Raw genomic sequence first — 19,913 nt, 5'->3', positions numbered from 1 at the left:
TCCTGAGTGCCAGACAAGCTGTCTTGAGACCCACCAGACACTAAATTGTGACAGAGACAACTGGAAATGGAAACGCAATCTTCCTCAGGAAACATTGGTCTCACCATATACCATATTAAAAGACACATGGTCTGCCATCTGTAACCCTCAAACAAGAATCACACACACACACACACACACACACACACACACACACACATTAACTGCTTGTCCTGAGCAGGGTCACAGCAAACTGGGGCCTTGCCCAGCGACATGGGGGGACACATTCCGGGCATTGCGGCCAATCCACCACAAGGCACCCCAGGCAGGACTCGAACCCCAGACCCACCACAGAGCAGGCCCCAGCCAAGCCTGCTCCGCCACCAAGCCCCTCCCGAACAAAAATCACATTCTCGAAATACAGAGAGCAAAAGATCCTCAAAAAAAGACTCAAACAAGTCAAGCTGTCTCGACTTCCTGCCAAGAGGAGTAGAGCGCTTATCCTTTCTGACATTATATGCCATGCTGACCAGTCTCAACTCAATTGATGATGCGACCCCACACTTTTAGTGAACGACTGGGCCGCAGTCCTGGAAGTGGAGGGAGAATATTTCACCCTTCCCCAGTTTATTTATATCTGCCATAAACAAAAAGTTTACATGATCAATGAGAGAATATTGACCAATTTGTGCTTTTCGGATGAACTTCTGAGTGTCCAGATTGTACCTGCTAAATTTTCTAAGAAAAGTCTGAATATGAAGTTTTATTATAAGTTATGATGTCCTTTTAGCTGTCAGCGATGATAAATTAGAGTTGATACTTCAATCGGCAGATTCAATTTTCTTAGTAACTAAGAAATAAGATAATGGTGAATGAAAAATAGTAAATAAGAAAAAGAAAATGTAGACCATGGAATCAACTGCACTGAACTAATTTAGATTTTAGAAGGTACCAAAGCATTCGGGCCCTCGTGGCCAGGCTGTGTAACAGTTTCTTCCCCCAAGCCATCAGACTCCTCAATACCCAGGGACTGGACTGACACCAACCCACACACACATACACACACACACACGCACACACACACCCATAGTCAACTGAACACCATTCCACTCCCTTGGCAATTTTTTGCACTTTTCTTTCTTAAATTTCTTAAATTGCTGCTAAAACCTAACAAATATGTTAACGTTTACAGTGTTTATTATATATTTATTTTTTCTATTTACTATGATGTTTATATAAATATTTATCATTTATTGTGTAGGTAGCTCTGAGTTGTTTCTGTGTAGCACTATGGTCCTGGAGGAACATTGTTTTATTTCGCTGTATACTCTACCATCTGTATATGGTTGAAATGACAACAAAGTTACTTTGACTTTGACTTGACTTGACTTTACTTCTAACCTCTTCTTCAGAAGAAACACGTAAATTATACGACACCCACCTTAAAAACTGGCAATGGTTTACTTCTCTGATAAACATTTAACACAATGAGATTTGCACACTAATTAAACTAATGAACTTGGGTCCTTTCATTGCAAAGTACCGGGGTGAACTCTTGCATGACCTGCTGCCCAGGTTTCAGAGTCGCGGAGCTATAAAGGCCTGACCTCCTAACTTGTCGCACCAAAATGTACCATGTCGTCTTGCCATGAAGCTGGTAGCGTATGTTTTGTGAATTTTCCAATGTCTCTGTCTTGACTTGGTGTTGGACTTCTTGGAACTATCTAGAGTGTGATATGGCATGAAAGTGAGACACAGTTATGGCAAGTCTTGAAGGAGTTGAGTTAGCTTGTCTGTTCATCAAGCGGATTTTTTGGAACAAGAAGCAGGAGTTCAATCCTTAGCCGGTGTACCACTGACCATCACGCACATCTAATGTGTCTTTTACGGTCATGTTCAGGCTGTAATGTTTCTCTTTGCTTACTGCCTTACACAGGCAGTTAAGGGCATGAGTTTGTAACATGAAAGTTACAGGTTTAAGCTACTTTCGCGCCACTGATAGAGTAACCTCTGGCTTGCTACTCAGTATTGATCAAGTATCAATATCCAGATGTTCAAATTGGTCAAATACTATAAATTACTCCAGACCAGTGCTTTAGCTATACACCAAATTAGTAGCCATAAACAGCATTGCATTAAACACGGGGGTCCACAGCGAAACAGCATTTTAGGATAAGAAACATACCTGAATTAAATGGTCACAAACAGAAGTGTAAAATGTGGTAAAACAATTGGAGGGGTAGGTTTTAATCAACGAATGATGACAATGGCAATTTTATTTTTTCAAGGGTATTTATAGCTCCAAGCCATCTCTGCTAATGCTGATATGATTAATATAATATGGCAGGATTTTTCGAGGGCCGCCACATTGCGTGAGACTAAATTCAGACATAATGTACTGCATTCAAGTAAACCATCTGCTTGTGAAAACAGGGTTTATACTCAGCAGATTATGCTTTTGATAGAGGCATATGTAGTGTGTCTGCAAGTGTTAAGGTTTAGTTGATGTTAATAGTAATTCTTTCTGTTTTATATAACCACACTGATCCACATTTCATATGGGCCTAGACAATTTAATGCAAAAACAATTCTTTTATGGCCACTATTGGTTGGCAGCATACACAGGAGTCTTCTTTTAGTTTGATCCATCGAGAGTGCTTCACCAGTTAAAACTACAAGTACAATACAGTACATCCAGTCAATACATTTTAATTTGTACGGTGGATTGAAACACAACGCGTAGCGGACAAAGTTACCAAACCCATGCCACATCCGAGTTTATTTCTACTTGCTCTGCACATATATACAGTACATGACAAAAAACAAATCTGAGAATTGCAGTTAAATTAACAACAGCGATAATAATAATAATCATTATAATAACAACAATAAAAATCAGAAATGGTCATGTTGACTAACCAGTCGCACCTTTTTCTGGAATTGAATATAGAATTCATGGACAGAGAGGTGAAGCAAAGGCTAAAAGAAAGATGTTCACCTGTATTGCTAGAGAAGGTGAGGCAGCGGCAGCGGCAGGCAGAGACATGAAACAATCATGCGATACAACAAAGCGGCTGTCAGGGAAATACATCAGAATGGTCAATAAAAGATACTGTAAGTGTGGCAGTGGTAACAAGAACTGTGATGGTGGGCAGATTTTGAAAGGCTGTTGAACTGGTCCTCCGGCTCTCCAGACAGCCGCCCTGCTGATGGAGCGCAGCGCGCCCAAAAGTCGGCCAGAAGTCAGAAAATCCCCACTAAAAATGAGAAGAAGGAAGGTATCAGGCTCTGGTGTAGCATGCTGCTGCGGAGAGGGTGACAGCCAATTTTCAGACCACACTCGAGATGCTGCTCCTGCTGTCTGAGAAGATGTGAGAGTGAAATGTGTCAGCAGACATGAGTTCCTGAGAAAGGAGACCCAAGGAACCGCGAGCGAAAGGAGCCCGATTCTGTTAGTACCTGGAAAGGTATTATTCGCAGTGTTTCCCTTGGATCGAGGGTAGGCTACCCTATACTCAGAGTGCCAGAATCCCGGAGAAAGCACCTGACAGTCTAGAGCAGGTGGTCACTTGCGTTAATTGAGTGTAATAATTGATCCAATTAAGGGAGTAAGGGAATGAAAAAATTCACCGACAGCGCACGAGCACCGGGATTTCTCGTGGCTTCTCAGGACGCCGCCAGCTGAAAGCTTTGGCTCTTTGGACCTGCTCCCAGCTTTGACATCTTAATGATCTTTGCTGTCTTCTCTTACAGATTTCATTATGAACAAATATGTTTTTCTATAAATGTGAGAATAAGCAAGCGAGAAGAAGAACATATACATCAGTACAATCTTAAAATTTTTCATTAAATTTAGCACCAGCATCTATATGTGCTCTATTAATAACAGTGTAACACCTACTGTGATTTGTTTTTATGATCAAAATGTGCACTGCTTTAGTTCCTTGGTGCATGTTGCGATCTTCCAGTACATCGCAGTCGTGTACATTGTACAAGTACTTTTGCATTTGCTATTTTTGTCGTATGCGTTGTTTTGTTTTTTTTTTAATGTTGCACTCTTTTTGAAGTGGAAAGTGGATCATCCTTTTGTGAAGCCTTAACCGTGTTATTTGTCATAGTTCATCATGTGACTCATGCATGAGAATTGTGCTGCTGCACGTCGCGCTGCCCTTGCCTGCCTGATTGACCCTGCATGGCGCGCTGATTCAGTGAGTGTCACACAGAATTAGCATACAATATTCCCATTGTTTAAGTCCACAAATACATCCCTCTTCCCATGGTGACATTCCCCCAGGCACAACTTCTTCGGAGAAGGACAGCGGAGGGAGGAAGATGCTGACAAATGGAAAATCCGTGAGTTTCCCAGTTTCGCGTTACACCTTGCGCACATATCTGTTCTTTTTCACAGCACATTTCTGTGCGAAAACTACGAGTTTTAATATATGATGTTGGCTTCCATCAAACATTAATGCAAAATATTTCGCCTTGGAGCTCAGTCTGCCAAGTGTAAATGCAGGCCTGTGTCTTTGTTGTGATCAAGTTCTAAGCTGAAATGAACTACAGAAAAGAGCAGCAGGTAGTGCAGTGGTTCGAACTGCCGCCTTGCACTCGAAGGACATGAGTTTGAATCCCTCCACCAGTAGTAGTACCTTTGATCAGGGCACTTGTCTTGAGATGGTGCAAGGAAAAATGATCGTACTGTATAAATGAGCAAGCAATTGCAAGCCCCTTTGTAATATAAGTAAATAAAAACTTTACAGGGCAGCAGGTAGTGTACGGTCAAATCAGTTCCCTTCTATTTGAAAGACTCATGTTTGAATTGCACCTCCTCCTGTAATACCCTTGACTGGGAATTGATAGAGGAAAAATTGCCCAGCTTCCAAATGGGTCAGTCAGTATAAGAATCTTACCAGTGTAAGTTGTTAAATAACAATAAAACAAATTGTAAATAGCTGTGATAAACGTATAAATCAATTTAAATGAAAGTGACTGAGAAAAGTCACGAATGCAAACTACCGTGTACATTTACATTTATTAATTTAGCAGACACTTTCCTCCAAAGTGACGTTCATGTCATAGAAAAGACAGATTGTGCATTACCTTAGGAGAAAGAGACATAGCTGCAGATGTGTGATTCTTAAGTACGGTTTGTTTCCTTCACCATATGTACCGACTTTCATCACACAAATATGTGCATAAAACTTTAGCAGAATCTCGCCGATTCCTAATCGCTTTCTTAGAAGTTTTTTTTGAGATACATATAAATATTTAAGTTACATTGCAGGGGTGGCTCTGTAAGGGATTGATCCGAACTTGGTCGTGAACATTCGTATCTTACATGAACTTAAGAGATCATGGACGAAGTGAGTCCGGAAGAGATGAGTTTTAAGACCCTTTTTCAATTTAGACAGAGTTTCAGCAGGTCTGAGTGAGAGGGGGAGGTCGTTCCACCTCAACTGAGCCAGAACTGAGGACCTCTGTGCTTTACCTTTCGTGCGCGGGACCACCAAGCGAGCAGATGTAGAAGAACGTAGTGGTCTGGTAGGTGTGTAGTGAATGATCAAGTCCTGTAGATAGCTGGGAGCAGTTCTATTGATACATTTGTAGGCTATAACCAGGGTCTTAGATTTGATCTGGGCAGCTGTAGGAAGCCAGTGCAGAGAAACGAGTAGAGGAGATACATGGGGATGCTTCGGTAAATCAAACGTAACTCGTGCGGCAGCATTCTGTATCAGCTCTAGAGGTTTTACGGCAGTAGTGGGAAGGCCACACGAGAGAGAGTTGCAGTAGTCCGGGCGGGATGTCACCACGGCCTGGACAAGTAGTGGCGCCGAGTCGACTTCTGTAAATAGCAAACCTCCTCAGGTTCACCTTGTCCTACATTCACCGGCGTGCACATACTGTATATCTCTATCAATGCCTGTGGCAAGTTGGATGTGACCGATCATCCAAGACCTTCGAGAAGTGCAGCTGCTTTACATGTTGAGGGCAGCACAGGTTACCAAGAAGATGCCAGTGAACATATACGCCATATTAAACACCAGCTGTAGACGACTTTGGACCAGCATTCGGAGATCACCGCTTTTAGCTTTTTCACCGGTAGCGAAAAGCGACGCGCTCCTCCATATTGTAAATGATTCGCATCGCTGCTGCCATTTACACACAGTATTTGAGACGCAATAATAATCTCTTTATGCAGACAATTGAGTGTTTTTGGTGTTTTTTTTCTTTTTTTTTTCTTTTTTTTTTTTTCAAATTCTTGTCTTATTTTGTCAGAAGCAGGTGGTGTGAACATATGGCTTGTGTGTGTGACTACCTGAAGCAGTTTCCTTCTATTTCAAACTGGAATCAACATCGACCCCCCAAGGTTAAAATCTTTAACAACTACTCAGTACTTTCTCAATTCTTTTCAGAAATTAAACTGGGCATTGCAGACGTCCATTAACACCGCATGTAATTATTACATAAATAATGACGGCATTGCTAGCGTAACAGCCTTGCTATTTTAAACGTTTAGGCTCAGAAATGATGCGTGTAACTTATTTATTATGTAAAGACTGCATCCCAACTGCGTGTTCAGTACACTAAAGTGATTTCGTGAATTGTCATCATTTGTGAATATTTCTCCAGTTTCACATCCCTCAAGTCATAACTTTCTGAAAGCGTGTTATATTACGATGAATAATATTTTCTTCCGCTCAGCGTGTTTTCTGTATGTATCGCTCTGGAGCCAGTATTACGTCGTACTTCACCGTTGAAGTGCGTCGTTCGACAAATTTTTTGGCATATTTGCATCGGCGTAGAAATTTTTACCCTTGCAAATTCATTCACACGTACTTATTGTTCCGATGACGGTAAAACCACGATGTGATGGTCACATTTAAATATTCTCTTCTTTGTTTTTTAATAACCTTTAAATGAAACCCTTGTTGAGTGTCAACAAGTACTAAATTCATCCTCACTAGGAAATGCGTTCGGTAAATTCACCGTGTTCCTATATTTCCAGATAAACTCCGGCCTTTGGAGTTACCGCTGCCAGCTTTATGTGAGAGGTGCAGTTTGTACTGCTGCAAAACCGTTTAGATCTATTTATTATCATTTAGTCAGTAAACAGCATGCCGACATGCAAACGCAAGGGTACGAGTTTAAAGTTTAATTACACTTTGTTTCATCCAAGCTGACAGCAATCAGGACGATAGAATAAAGGTTGAATCGACACGTCGAATTTTCTTCTCATCTTTCATTTCCTTTTACGATTGGCCCCGTGTCCGTTTAATTGTGCTGACATGTAGCCTAACGTTGTTTACAGCACGTGCCGCGAGAGAAAAGCATTTCAGGCAGCCGTTCGCACGCTTTCGCCACGCGATCTGGAAATATGGAGGCTGATCGTACCCCTCACATTGCAGATACCGAACACGTAGCTCCTTCCAGCTAAAATAAACGTACTGATCCAGAAATAAAGTTGTGACCGCAGTTATTATGTGCTTTTGGCTATGTAATCCTTTCCCTACCCCTGGGCAGAGGGAGAAGAAAAAAAAAACATCATGCTTTTTTGTAACAATGGGAAAACTTGGCCATATGTTTGACTGACGTCTTTATTATGTTCACAGTGGGCTGTTGTAGTTAACTTTCACATAGCAGTTTGATAGGATTTTGTCTTTTCTTGACTCTGGATGTCTGGGAAAAGGCCAGGAGCTGTAGACACACAGTGGAAAGAGTGTCAAGTCAGTTATTATGTTCCGCACAGTGTGTGATTCAACCTCCCGCTGGCACGATACCCAGCGAATGTCCACGTGAACCGGTTTCGAGTTTGCATGATCTCCCCATGCCTGTGTGGGTTTCCACCGGTTGCTCTGGTTTCCTTCCACAGTCCAAACACATGCAGTTCAGGTAGACTGGTGATGCTAAATTGCCTGTAGCGTGTTTGTGTGTGGCTGCACTGTGATGGACTGGTCTCCTGTCCAGGGTGTAACGCCGTCGGCCTTGCACTCAACGCTTCTGACATAGACTCTGGTTCGTAGCAACCAAGTTCAGGACAGGCAGTTGTTGAAACTGAATGGATGTTTTAGTGAGTCGCACTAACGTTTTATTTTTTAAAACTTAGTTTCAGTGGATGCTGTCCGATAGATCCTGCCTTGCACGTAATGTTGCAATGTGGGCAAAGCCATGGACGAGTAACTTATAATGAATGAGTGAATGAAGGAATGAAGGAATGAATGAACTTTCAGTAGGAAGATATTTGTTTCCTGTATTCTGCATGATTACGGACACATTAATTCTTCCAGAAGTCTTCGTTCACTCATTCACTTTTCTTTAACCGTTTGTCCTTGTCAGGCTCACGACAGTGCAGAGCCCTGTGCTACCGTGTTACCCCGCAGATTCTTTTCTGAGTCAATTATTTTCTGTGGCTCATTTATTTTGCCTCCTTCTGAAACGAAAGAAGAGCTATCAACCTTTCTGCACCATTTTTGAAAAAAATCAGTGTTTTTGGAAACATTCATTCTCTTACTCACCTCTTTTTCTAAGAAAGGGTTGTTTTAGAAAACAACTATAAATTTCATTGAAATTTACAAATTACACACAAACTAATAAGCTTTTTTTTTTTTTTTTTTAAAAAAGATTATTTTAATGGCTAATTTATGTATACAAAGCATTAAAATATGTTTAAACACTTATAAGTATGCTGGCTTGTCCAGGACATTTCTCTTCTGTTGCTTGAAGCGCTTTTGGGAGACTTCCTCAAACAAAGTCATGATGTCACAATAGATTTTGAGAAATTGCCATGGCAACCGTGGCCACAACTTTTACAGCAGTACAGCTGTCCTTCTAGACCAGGCCTCACACACTATAATCACACCCCAAAGTAATTTATTCAGCGATCCAGTGGTTTTTGACACTTCCTGCCGGCGGTTCTCTTTCCATCATCTTGAGAATGTAAAACGTTTCACATTGACTCACCCAGAATGTTTTGCACGACTTCCAATTTGCAACAGACCTTTCCGCGTTGAAACTACAGCGGCAGTTACATAGACCTGTGCTAAACCATTGCTACACAGCCTGTGACTTTGAGAAAAGAATTAATCGGCATGACTTCGGTGTGACTCACGTATCACAAGGCTGCTAGACAAATGCGTACTCTTATCTTAGTGTCTATGTTTGGCTAAATAAATGTTAAATAGACAAATTGTTTTTGCCAATAAGGTTTGGATCATCTCCATTCCATATCAAAAGGAATTTCGACTTTTGTACCGAGTCCAGTTAAGTAGCTTTTGGCAGGACAGAATTTACTCATGGGAAAATGTATACTATATTGCTCTAATCTCTGTCTGCTGAGAGTTTCAGATTTTTTTAAAGTTTTTCGGTTATTTATTTTTTACCGACCGTTTATGTCAGCTAAAAATATTGTATTAATTATTTATTGCAGGAACGCTCTACTTCCTAAGGTCGCCCACAACGAAAACCAAAAGCAACTGTTAACTTTATTTTACTTTGATTTTTTTTTTTTTGTTTAATGACCCCTTTCTTACCAGTGTCATATGTGATAAAAAGAAAAACCGATGTCTCCACTGCTTACCTAACCGCTTGGATTTCTGCCCACTGCCCTCTCATCTCAGCGAGTGTTGCCTGTCAGTGACGGCCCACAGACTGAGACCAAAACGATAATGTGCCAGACAAACAAGGATCGTGGTGGCATAGTGGGTAGCTCCGGTGCCTCACAACCACTGGGCTCTGGTTTTGGATGCGGGTTTGAATGCGACTCAGTCTGTGTGGCGTTTGCGTGTTCCTACCGTGTTCCCGTGGGTTTCCTCCAGGTGCTCCAGTTTTCTCCCACAGCCCAGATGTGTTTCTGGAGAATTTGTGCCTATAAATTACCGCCGGTTTGTGCGAGTGAATGCATGTGTGTCACACAACACTATAAATGGGGAAATTGCTGAATAGATGGGTGAATCATTCTAGGGTTAGGGTTAGTGCAGGGCTTGTAGTGTCTTAAGTCAGCTTGGGTTAAAGTGTCAGCTAAACACTGGTTAATAATCACTGTATGTTTCTTTTGAGAAGATTGTCTGCTAAATGAATAGATAGAAATGTAGGCCGGTGCCTCCAGGTCTGCGGTTGTGTGTTCTCAGGCCAGGCGAGAGAAGAAATCACACCCAGTGGTGCATGAGCGTGCTAAAAAAAAACTCAAGTTGCTTTCTGGGTAACATGATTTCTATTCATTGCATCCATTAATCCTCTTTGTGTAGTATGCAGAAAACTTTGACAGTTTTTTTGTTAAATGGCTTTCTGAAAGATACTTCTAAATACGGGATGCCTCGGCTGCGGTTGAAGAAGTGTGGAACTGTGTAATGTTGTACTGCTTAAATATTTTAGCATCTAATTTAAGTAAGCTATGCAATGTGGCCTTGAGAAAATATTATGTAACACCATCTTTGATTTTAAGGCAAGGCACTGCAAAGATTTACCTTCAAGTAACTTGCCAGAGTGCTAATCTAACATGTACAGTTTGTTCACACATGACTGGACTAATGAGGTTTGGGTATCAGGTGATGCAATGGACTAATCATTCCAATGTATAATCAATCAAATTTTTTTTAAAAATCATTTTAAGATGATAGTATTTGTTATCAAAGCATGTCATTAAAAAAGTTTTATTTGAATTTTTAACAAATTTTAATACATTTTTTTTTCTGTTGTGTATTTAGAGTTGTACACTTGTAAAAATCGCTAGAAATATTTAAATGAATTGTTTTTTTAACAGCTTTGCTTTTAATATCTGATTAACCAACCGCTTTTTTCCAAATTTGTCAAACTGTAGAAAATAAATAAAATCGTATCATAATATTCTGATTGGACTGTCCAATCATTCCAAAGTCTGGTCACACAAGGTGCGGTCCTGTGCAGATTGACCGTACCTCAGTTCAGTGGTTAGGAGTAATAATTAACCAGTGTCCAGCGTTACTCCCCAGTGTTTGCTGAACAGTGTGTAATGAAATCAGTCGGTAAAATCTTGTAACAAGTGCAGGGGATTATTTTCATGCCTTTTCTGGGCATAGTGGTGGGATCACCCTTTGCTGTGAAACTGCTCTTGGTGTCAAGGGGAGGAAGGCCTAATGTTAGAATAACTCTTTGTATGTGTGTGTTTGTCTGTGTCTGTCTCCTCCTCCCGTGGGGTCGGGACATCGCGTGGACCTGCTGGGAACAGACCTACGCTCAGCAGGTGAATTTTGCAGGGAGGGCTGTGGGGCTGCCAGCAAGCAGGGCGGAGGGGATTAGGGCCCCCTGGGGTCTGTCATTGTGTCACGGTCTTCTCCAGCTCCTCAGCAGGGGCTGAATTGACTCCCATAACCTTCAGCTTTCAGCTCTAACCCAAAAATCCCCTTTGTGTCATTGAGCACATCTGTAGCCCTTATATTTCTGCACACAAATTATTAAAATCCGCTCCTTTCCAAGAACTGGGGGTTATTTTTGTATCTTTGACTTAATGAATAAATCTATCGATTTAATCATTTTACACAGATTGTGTCTTTGAATGTAACACCCACTTCAAAATTCTATCTATCTATCTAATCATTAAACATTTAAATTCTGTTAATCAAAGTTAATTATCAATTAACTATGTTACTGAAACAATATAGAATATATAAGAAAAGAAGAATTTAAGAAATATTGGATGATACTAACATTTACTTTAAAATGTTCACAATGCTTTCAGAAATATTTTGGATGACAAGAAGAAAATTTTTTATCATTACTTTTTGGGATTTTGTTAGAAAAAATTCTTTAAATATTTTAATTAAATTACTACAAGTAGCTGGAAACTGAAATGCTTTGCCAATAAACTGGCACATATTCTGAGAAAAGGAAAAAATCTTCTTTTTGGCTGGTAGGGCTGTTGGCCAAGGTGCATGTAGCACCTACAACAAAATTTGAAATGGAGGTGTATGGAACACAGTTTAGACTTTTTCAAGAAGAAATGTTATTGCTGTCCTTTTTTTGGTTTCAGTTTATTCAAAACGAAAAGCTAAAATACATTATTTTTACGACTTTTTTCATTTGCATATCACCAGAACAGGTCATTGTCACAACAGCACACTGACAGAATCAGTACACTGAGGACATGCCAGTATGTACAGATGTATGATATAACTCAAAGGCAAATGGTAAACATGTCGAAACTGAAAAGATGTTCCTCGTGAAAGGGCTTGCAGTAAAAACGAAATTCCTCAGTCTAAATGGCAGTACCTCAGCTGCTACACCTAAGCGAAGAGGTGTGTGCTTGACTAACACAGTCACTTCTACCTTTTAAATGCTCTGTTTAGCACAATTGGGTTTCATGTATTAATGCAACGTCTTTTTTTTAATTTCTCTTTAAACATGTTACAGTTCTCTTTTTTTCAACTACACAGGAATTCCAGGCAGTAAATTTCAGTGTAAAACTCTGCTGTACTTGCTGTGCATTTGACGTTGCCGGCATGGACTCAACTGGCCAGTTTATTTCCCATATTAGGTTGTGATGGGCCTGCTGCTCATGTTTACACATTGATGACAGTGCTGTGAAATCTTTAACACTTTATTTCCATGTTGGCTGGGCAGCCAGAGTCTACATGCAGCTCTGCGGCGACATTTTTTCGGAACAGCTGTACTCCTGTAAGCCTTTTATGCTTCACGCGACACCAAGCGGCTGCCTTTGTTGCACTGAGGTTTAATAAATGTGCTATAAACCATGACTGTTCAGCTCACTGATGAACACTAAATTCTCTTGAACACGATTTAAGCGGAGCAAAAGAAAAAATAAACGAATTACCCTTTAACTTACTCCATGTGTTCTCCCTACTCCTCTGTCTCCATTGGCTTCCCGCAGCTGCCCAAATAAAGTTCAACACTGGTTACAGTTTTAAAGACAGTCAAAGACTCGATACCCTGATACCTAGAGGATCTGACCGCTTCCTATATTCTAGCCAATGCCACCTCTCCACCTCTGCCATTTGCGTGACATCCAAAATCTAAAGTCTAGGTACTTGGTACTTGGATTTGGCTCCAGTATGGTGGAAAGAGCTCCCTCTGTCACTCAGAAATGCTGAACTCCCTTCAACATTCAAGAAATGTCTCAAAAAATGAATCTCTTTCATCTCCACTTCTCCCTGGATCTCCCGAGAGCTACATAAACGTTTATCACGACCACCTTCACATTTCCTATCAGACACCATTCGATATGCAGTTACTGGTGTAATTTGTGTTGGCAAAACTGCTGTATTGAACAAATTAACTGTGCTTTGATTTTTAATAGCAGGCTTTATGGGGGGAGTGGTTCGTAAGTACGGGTTGTACATAAGTCAAACGTTCGTAACCCGTGGACTGCCTGCATTTTGCTTTGGAAAAAAGTGTCTGTTAAATGAATAAATGTCTGAAGGGGAGATCTCTCCCCACAGCGGTTCCCCCTTTACGGGAATGCGCAATATCCAGAGGAGTGTTTGATGGCTCTAGGCCTGAATGTGCTGCTCTTAGAGAGAGCCACAAGAGAACCAGCTGACTCCAGGTGGTCTGTGTGCGGCCCCACCGAGGTTTAGCAATTATTTTTTTCACCCATAAAACTGACCAAACTCTGACAGATCAAATGGGGCATATGGGGGAAAGTCCTTAGGGGAAAGAAACTCAATCTTTATAAATCTTTTAAGATGGGTGGCGTGAAATGATCAAATCGGATTATGCGACTTGCCTTTGATACTGTCTGCTCTGTCCTCTTGCTTTTCTTTCTCTTCCCACAAGCTTTACAATATTGGTTGTACTTTCATGTCCATCATTCTTTTTAAATGGGTGATTAGGAGGTCATTCCATTAATTGAAGGAAAGATGAAATGTATTTAAACAGTAAACTTTATGACGATTGCTTTTGGAAAACATACACAAGTTATGTCAAGCAGAGAGCATATAGCACCTGTACTGGGTTTGGACAAGTAACAGCATGGGGGGTGAGGGGGCGGGGCTAGACGATGGGTCACTCTGCCATTACTTCCATGCCACCTGTTATACCAGACTTCTCTGTGCTTGGTGGGGCTGGTCTGTGGTTCAAGAACACATGGAGCTCAGTTCAGCTAAAGCTCTGAGAGACACAAAGGGCGACCATGGTATTCCACTGGAGGCTTGGGTGGTTGAGTGGTTCCGACAAGCATCAACCAGACAGATCAACCTCCAATGATCCCAAGAGGAGCAGTAGGTGGCGCAGTGGCTAGAGCTCCTCCCTCACAGTGTAAAAACTCAGGTTCAAATAACACCTTCTTCTGCAGTACCCATGAGCAAAGAACTTATCCTGCAATGCTGCAGTAAAAATTACACACCTGTATAAAAGAATGAATCACTGTCATCACTTTGGAGAAAAGCGTTCAGCTGAATTAATAATGAAATAGGTACCGAGAGACCCACCGGAAGCACAAAAGCTTTTGACTCCAGAAAGGATCATACTTGCTCAAATTTATCATTCTCAATAAGAAGAAATTATTCTTGTTACTCAGAAGGCAATTTCTTTCCAATTACTCTCCTCCAGAGGACTCAATTACCGTTCTGTTTTACTTTGTTTCAGCCATTTGTAGAGCTCTACATGAGTAGAAATAATTCAGGCAAAGTATTTTGGCTACCACAGCAGGACACTAAGAGCTCTGGAATATTACTTTGGGTTTCAAGTCCACTTATGGAACCACCTGCTGCACCTCAACACTTAGAGAAACGGCGTTCTGCAACAAACGCAGTTCAGTCATTTTGTTTAGAAAACGTTGTTCGATCTTTCATTAGCACTTCAGCAGGTTCCCACCCCTCCATCACAGCTTTTTAAAAGCAGCAGCTGAAACGCACGCTGTTTCTCTAGTCGTTTCTTCTTCCCGTTTTGTGATTTAACTTAATTATTCTTGTTTAATGTGCAATAACAGAGCAGAGAAAATGTCTGTTAATTAAAAGCGGAGGTGCAGGAAAAACCCGAGTCCAAGCGTGCACCTCGCAGCCGCAGCTGAGGATCCCAAGACTGGGAATTGATGTATGGAGGTCAGGGGCACCGAGATGCTCCTTGTACTTTTGATAACTATAGAATGTATAAACACGACTCAGAGGAGGGAGGTCACACCGACTGCTTAACACAGATGATTAACGCGGGATTTATGATGCAGAAGTGCAGGGGAAAGTGGAGGTTCTCTTGGTAAACGTTCATGTTATTTTTGCACAGTATCTTATATGGTTGTTTCCTATTATGTGCATGAGTAACTATGTGGTTGCCCAGGCTTCAAACACACACACACACACACAATGACTCTAAATGAGACTACTTTTGGTAATTATCTGGAAATGAGTCATACGGAAGCCTGCTTTTCGCAGCTTAGACCTATATTGAATCCTTGATAAACAGCGAAATTATTTTAGGATCCGCCATTAATTTCGACTACGCTGCGCAAATTTTACAAGGCGAAATAAAAACGTTCTAGCGCATTTTAGCGCGGCATAAGCTGCCGCGCTGGCCTTTGTCAAACGTCACGAAGCACACGAAGGCACTGCTTGTGGCGACGATAACCCTCTCACGGTGCATATAGATGGATTGGCTCTTTCCTTCAGCGCATAAAGGGCCTCTTTTCACTCGCCTCATTATCCGGATTATGCTTCCTCTCCTTTTTTTTGTTGCGCTGCCGCCGCGGCGGATGGACACTTTCTTTCCCCCAAGTTAGCCAGCATATGGCAGTTACAGGCCCGGCCTCTACAGGGCCCTTTTGTTTATCTTGTTATTGTTGTCGGGCGTAATGACAGTTGTAGGCCGTAGATCAGGGTGGAGGGGCTGGCCTACCCAAGGGAGCACACGGGGACAGGAGGGGTCAGCAGAGGAGGGGGAGGCTGCAGTGTGGATTATGGAAATATGAATTGATTTTTTTTTCCTCCCTCCCTTCGTTCTCAGGAGCTATGCTGCCTGCTCTGGTGGAATAGGACTCAAAGGAGAACAGACTGGAGGCTGGCACGCCGCGACTGTGAAATATGAACAAAAAAAAATGTTGAGTCTGAGACTCTGAAGTCGCGGCCTAGCCCAGCTGCCGCCCGGGGAGTCGAAGGCATACATTTGAATGGCAAAGAGACGCCGACAGATGGACGTCCATCCACGTCCCTACGGAATCTTCCCAAACTTCTGAGGACGCTGGGGACAAGGTTCGGTTTTGCCCCCGACAGGCGAGCTGGGTGGTATTCTTGCTGTTGCGTGAAAGAACCAAAATCCTGTGTCTCGGTGCTTCTTTAAAACCTAGGAGTATGATTTCGGAGAATACAACCATTAGTCATACGCCTCTGGGATAAACATGTCGCAGTAACAGCTTTACTTAACAACCACTAAAAATATTGGTAAAATGCAGCACCTTTGGATTTGCAGTCCTGTCACTTTTAAATTTACACCAATGCATTTACATACAGACCTTCCACTGATATACTGACTATATTGCAAACTCTCTTAGCTTCATTGTATATTTGTGATTCAGACATGATTCATTTGAAGGAAGAGTTAAATACTACCAATTTACAGAGCTCTGGATAATGCTGGTTTTTCTGGCTGCAGACCACATCCAAGCCAAATCCATGGCTGACCCTACATTGCTGGCTCCACCCTGTATACAGGATTCAGTTTTTCACCCTGGGGGCCACAGGAAAAAATGATCTGGACAATATGGAACATCGGGGCCACGATGGCTATCTTTAAAGGTTTAACGTGGAGTGCCACCGCTTACGCCCCCGGAAAAGTGCGGAGAGAACTGAGAACGGGGTCATTTTTCCCCTTCAGTGCACACTGACAGCAGTCAAGAGCCTGGGTGTGCACCAAGCTGAGGATCTTTCTTCATCCCCGCACTCCCCAGGCTCGTATAGATTGTGACACCGCTGGCCAATGGGCAGTCCCACCCAAGCAGGCTGGAATGCTCCGGTCTCCATGAGTCCTACTGTTGCTCATGGGCCTTTACTGACGCGACCTTGGGCTTTGGAATCTTCGGAGAGGAGTAACTTACCGTTGTAAGAGATTCCAGGAACAAACAGGTCTGTGCATAAAGAAATATATTTTTCTTAAGATACATGTATACACCCATAAATTCACAACCATACTGACGATACGTCGTATTTTAAACATCCGTACGTCTCAAAATATTACCAGGAAAAAAATACAAGGCTTTAAAATAAAGTTTACAAATAGTCACTCACCTCTCTTATTGACAGAAAACAGAAATATACCATAAAAAAATAACTTGTCTTTAGTTTAGACTGCTGAATAGTTTTTAAAGTAGTTAGTCATGTTGTGCTTAACCTGCAGAAGGCAATATAAAAGGACTAACTTTTTAAAATTCATCTGATTTTTTTCTAGTTAGCACACCATGCCTAACTCAGGTTTTCGATGTGCTGCACACCTGGGATTTTTCAGTGACCAACTGCAGATCCCTCCCCACCCCAGACCTCAGACACCCGCGTCACACGCGCCCGAACCCAGACAGACCGTCTGTTCCACGCACACACATCTCCGTACCGAATGCGGTATGGCAGTCGTACGTACTTGTCATTATGGACCACTTTGGCAGGAGGTGGTTGAACCGCAGAAATGGAACTAAGAAACAATAAATTCAACAGAGAAGGAGCGGTGTCAGTAAAACCCCAACACCGAGCTACCAATGAGGGAAAGGGCACATTGAAAATGAGACGACTAAAAGCCAAGCACGCGTGCACGCACGCACACACACTGACACACACTCTACAAGAGAGCAGGAGAAGGAAGGGGTGTGTTGTTCTGTGCCGGGTGGCTCGCACACTGACACAGCGGGGCAGTGCTGCACAGTTGTTCCAGTGGGATCAGCCTTAAATGGGTAAAACCCCTGAGGGCCTCTTGGCCCCCTGTTAATGATGTTTTTGGCTTAACATTTCAGGCATATTCAGCTAAATCTCCCTTTGGCCCTGAGGAATACCATTTTTTTCCTTCTTCCAAAAAGAAAAGCAAAAAAAAAAAAAAAAAGGGAAAAGAGTTCTGTACTTATTAGGGAACCCAGCACCATGACTGGCACACAACCTTGAGCTCACTAGGAAACGCAATTATACTGCTGTTTTAAATAACATTTAACGATATCTCACGAATCAAAGTGACGTCCAGACCTCAGTGTCAGTTTTAGATAACTGGGACTTTATGCCTAATATACCTCATTTACTGAATAATTTGCCCATATAAATTAGAGCATTTTAATTGGTCTTCTAGTGTGGCAGTATGTGAATGCTGTGACAGGAAGAAGTTAAACCGCTATAAAACGGTCAGTGGATAGTTATCAAAATACTAAAGTGGACATCTGAATGGGATATATAATATATACAGTATATAAACTGTATATATATATTATATACGGGTGGCGCAGTGGCGCAGTGGGTTGGACCACAGTCCTGCTCTCGGTGGGTCTGGGGTTTGAGTCCCGCTTGGGGTGCCTTGCGGCGGACTGGCGTCCCGTCCTGGATGTGTCCCCTCCCCCTCCGGCCTTACGCCCTGTGTTGCCGGGTAGGCTCTGGCTCCCCGTGACCCCGTATGGGACAAGCGGTTCAGAAAATGTGTGTGTGTGTGTGTGTGTGTGTGTATTATATACTACATATATATATGTGCAGTGTTGAAATGATCTCTGTTATGTCTGTTATGAGACATGTAGGCACCTGGGAGTCCTGGCCTGGCAATGGTGGTCCTTTCAGGGACCCCTATGGCTCCTCGGGCTTCTCGGAAACCAGCGCCCCCCATACTAGTGTCCATTCCCGAGGACACCAAGGGACAGGGCCGAGCGCGTTTCCTCCCCCCTTTCTTTTTCAAACACAACTAACAGCTGAGTGGCGCTCGCACACGGCCCACCTCGAAAGTGACCGTTGTGCGTCGGCAGTGACTCGGTGTGGGGGGGGGGCGGCAGCGGGGGTGTGTGCGCACGTGGACGTGGACGTCCTCCTGAAAAGGACATTCGGATTATGCATTACTGTACGGAAATCAAATGAGTTCTCTCTCTTTCTGTGTGTGTGTGTGTGTGTGTGTGTGTGTGGCATCATAGTACTGTTGCAAATCCCGAATCGGCCATCGACACCCCCCGTACAGTCGCAATCATGTTTTGCACATAATAAATGGCCGAGCCGGACGAACTGCAGCGGAGTGTCTGTGTGTGTGTGTGTGTGTGTGTGCGCGCGCGCGCGTCTGTTTGGGGGGGGAACTCGCGCCGGAGGGACTCCCGCGCGCGCTGTAAATAAATAAATAAAGCGGACGAGCTGAAAGTGTCCGTGTGCGGCGGGACCCGGGCGGAACGAGACTGCTGTCTCACTGAGTGATATCCCTGTCTCTACAGTAAATAAATAATGCAATCTCACAGGTCACCCCGCTCCCCCTCCCACCACCACCACCACGCCACGGGCCCCCAGCGAGCTGCCTGCGCTGCGATTCCTTTGTCTCGAAGCCCGGTCGGTAGAAAGAGGAGTCACTCAGGAGCAGGAGCGGCGGCCGGATCATATGACTACGGTATGAGAATAATATGAGCTCCACACCTGCAGCTGCTCACCTGCTCTGGTCTGGTGTCACTCTGTCCAAGCGCTCGGACAGTGTGCAATCCGTCTATTGTCGTGTGTTTATTAAGTGCCACCCAATAAACATAAACTTTAACATCACCCATGCAATGCATATGATATGTCCATTTTCCAATATATCGTTAAAATGCCACTGATCGTCCCCGGCTCCCCTTTGCCTGTGAATCAGATGTTATTTTTCCGCGTTTGATCACCAAAACACCGTAGAAGTGAACTGAAGCCCGAAGTACCCCAGTCAAACATTGGCATAGTTTCGTTCTAGCTGCACGCGTAAAGATGACTGCAAGAGACCCGCTAGAAATTCCCAGTTAATTACATTTACATCATGTATTCATTTAGCGGACACTTTTCTCC

This window comes from Scleropages formosus, chromosome 3, assembly GCF_900964775.1.
Source record: "Scleropages formosus chromosome 3, fSclFor1.1, whole genome shotgun sequence".
NCBI lineage: Eukaryota > Metazoa > Chordata > Actinopteri > Osteoglossiformes > Osteoglossidae > Scleropages > Scleropages formosus.
Note: the sequence above shows the minus strand (reverse complement) of the source record.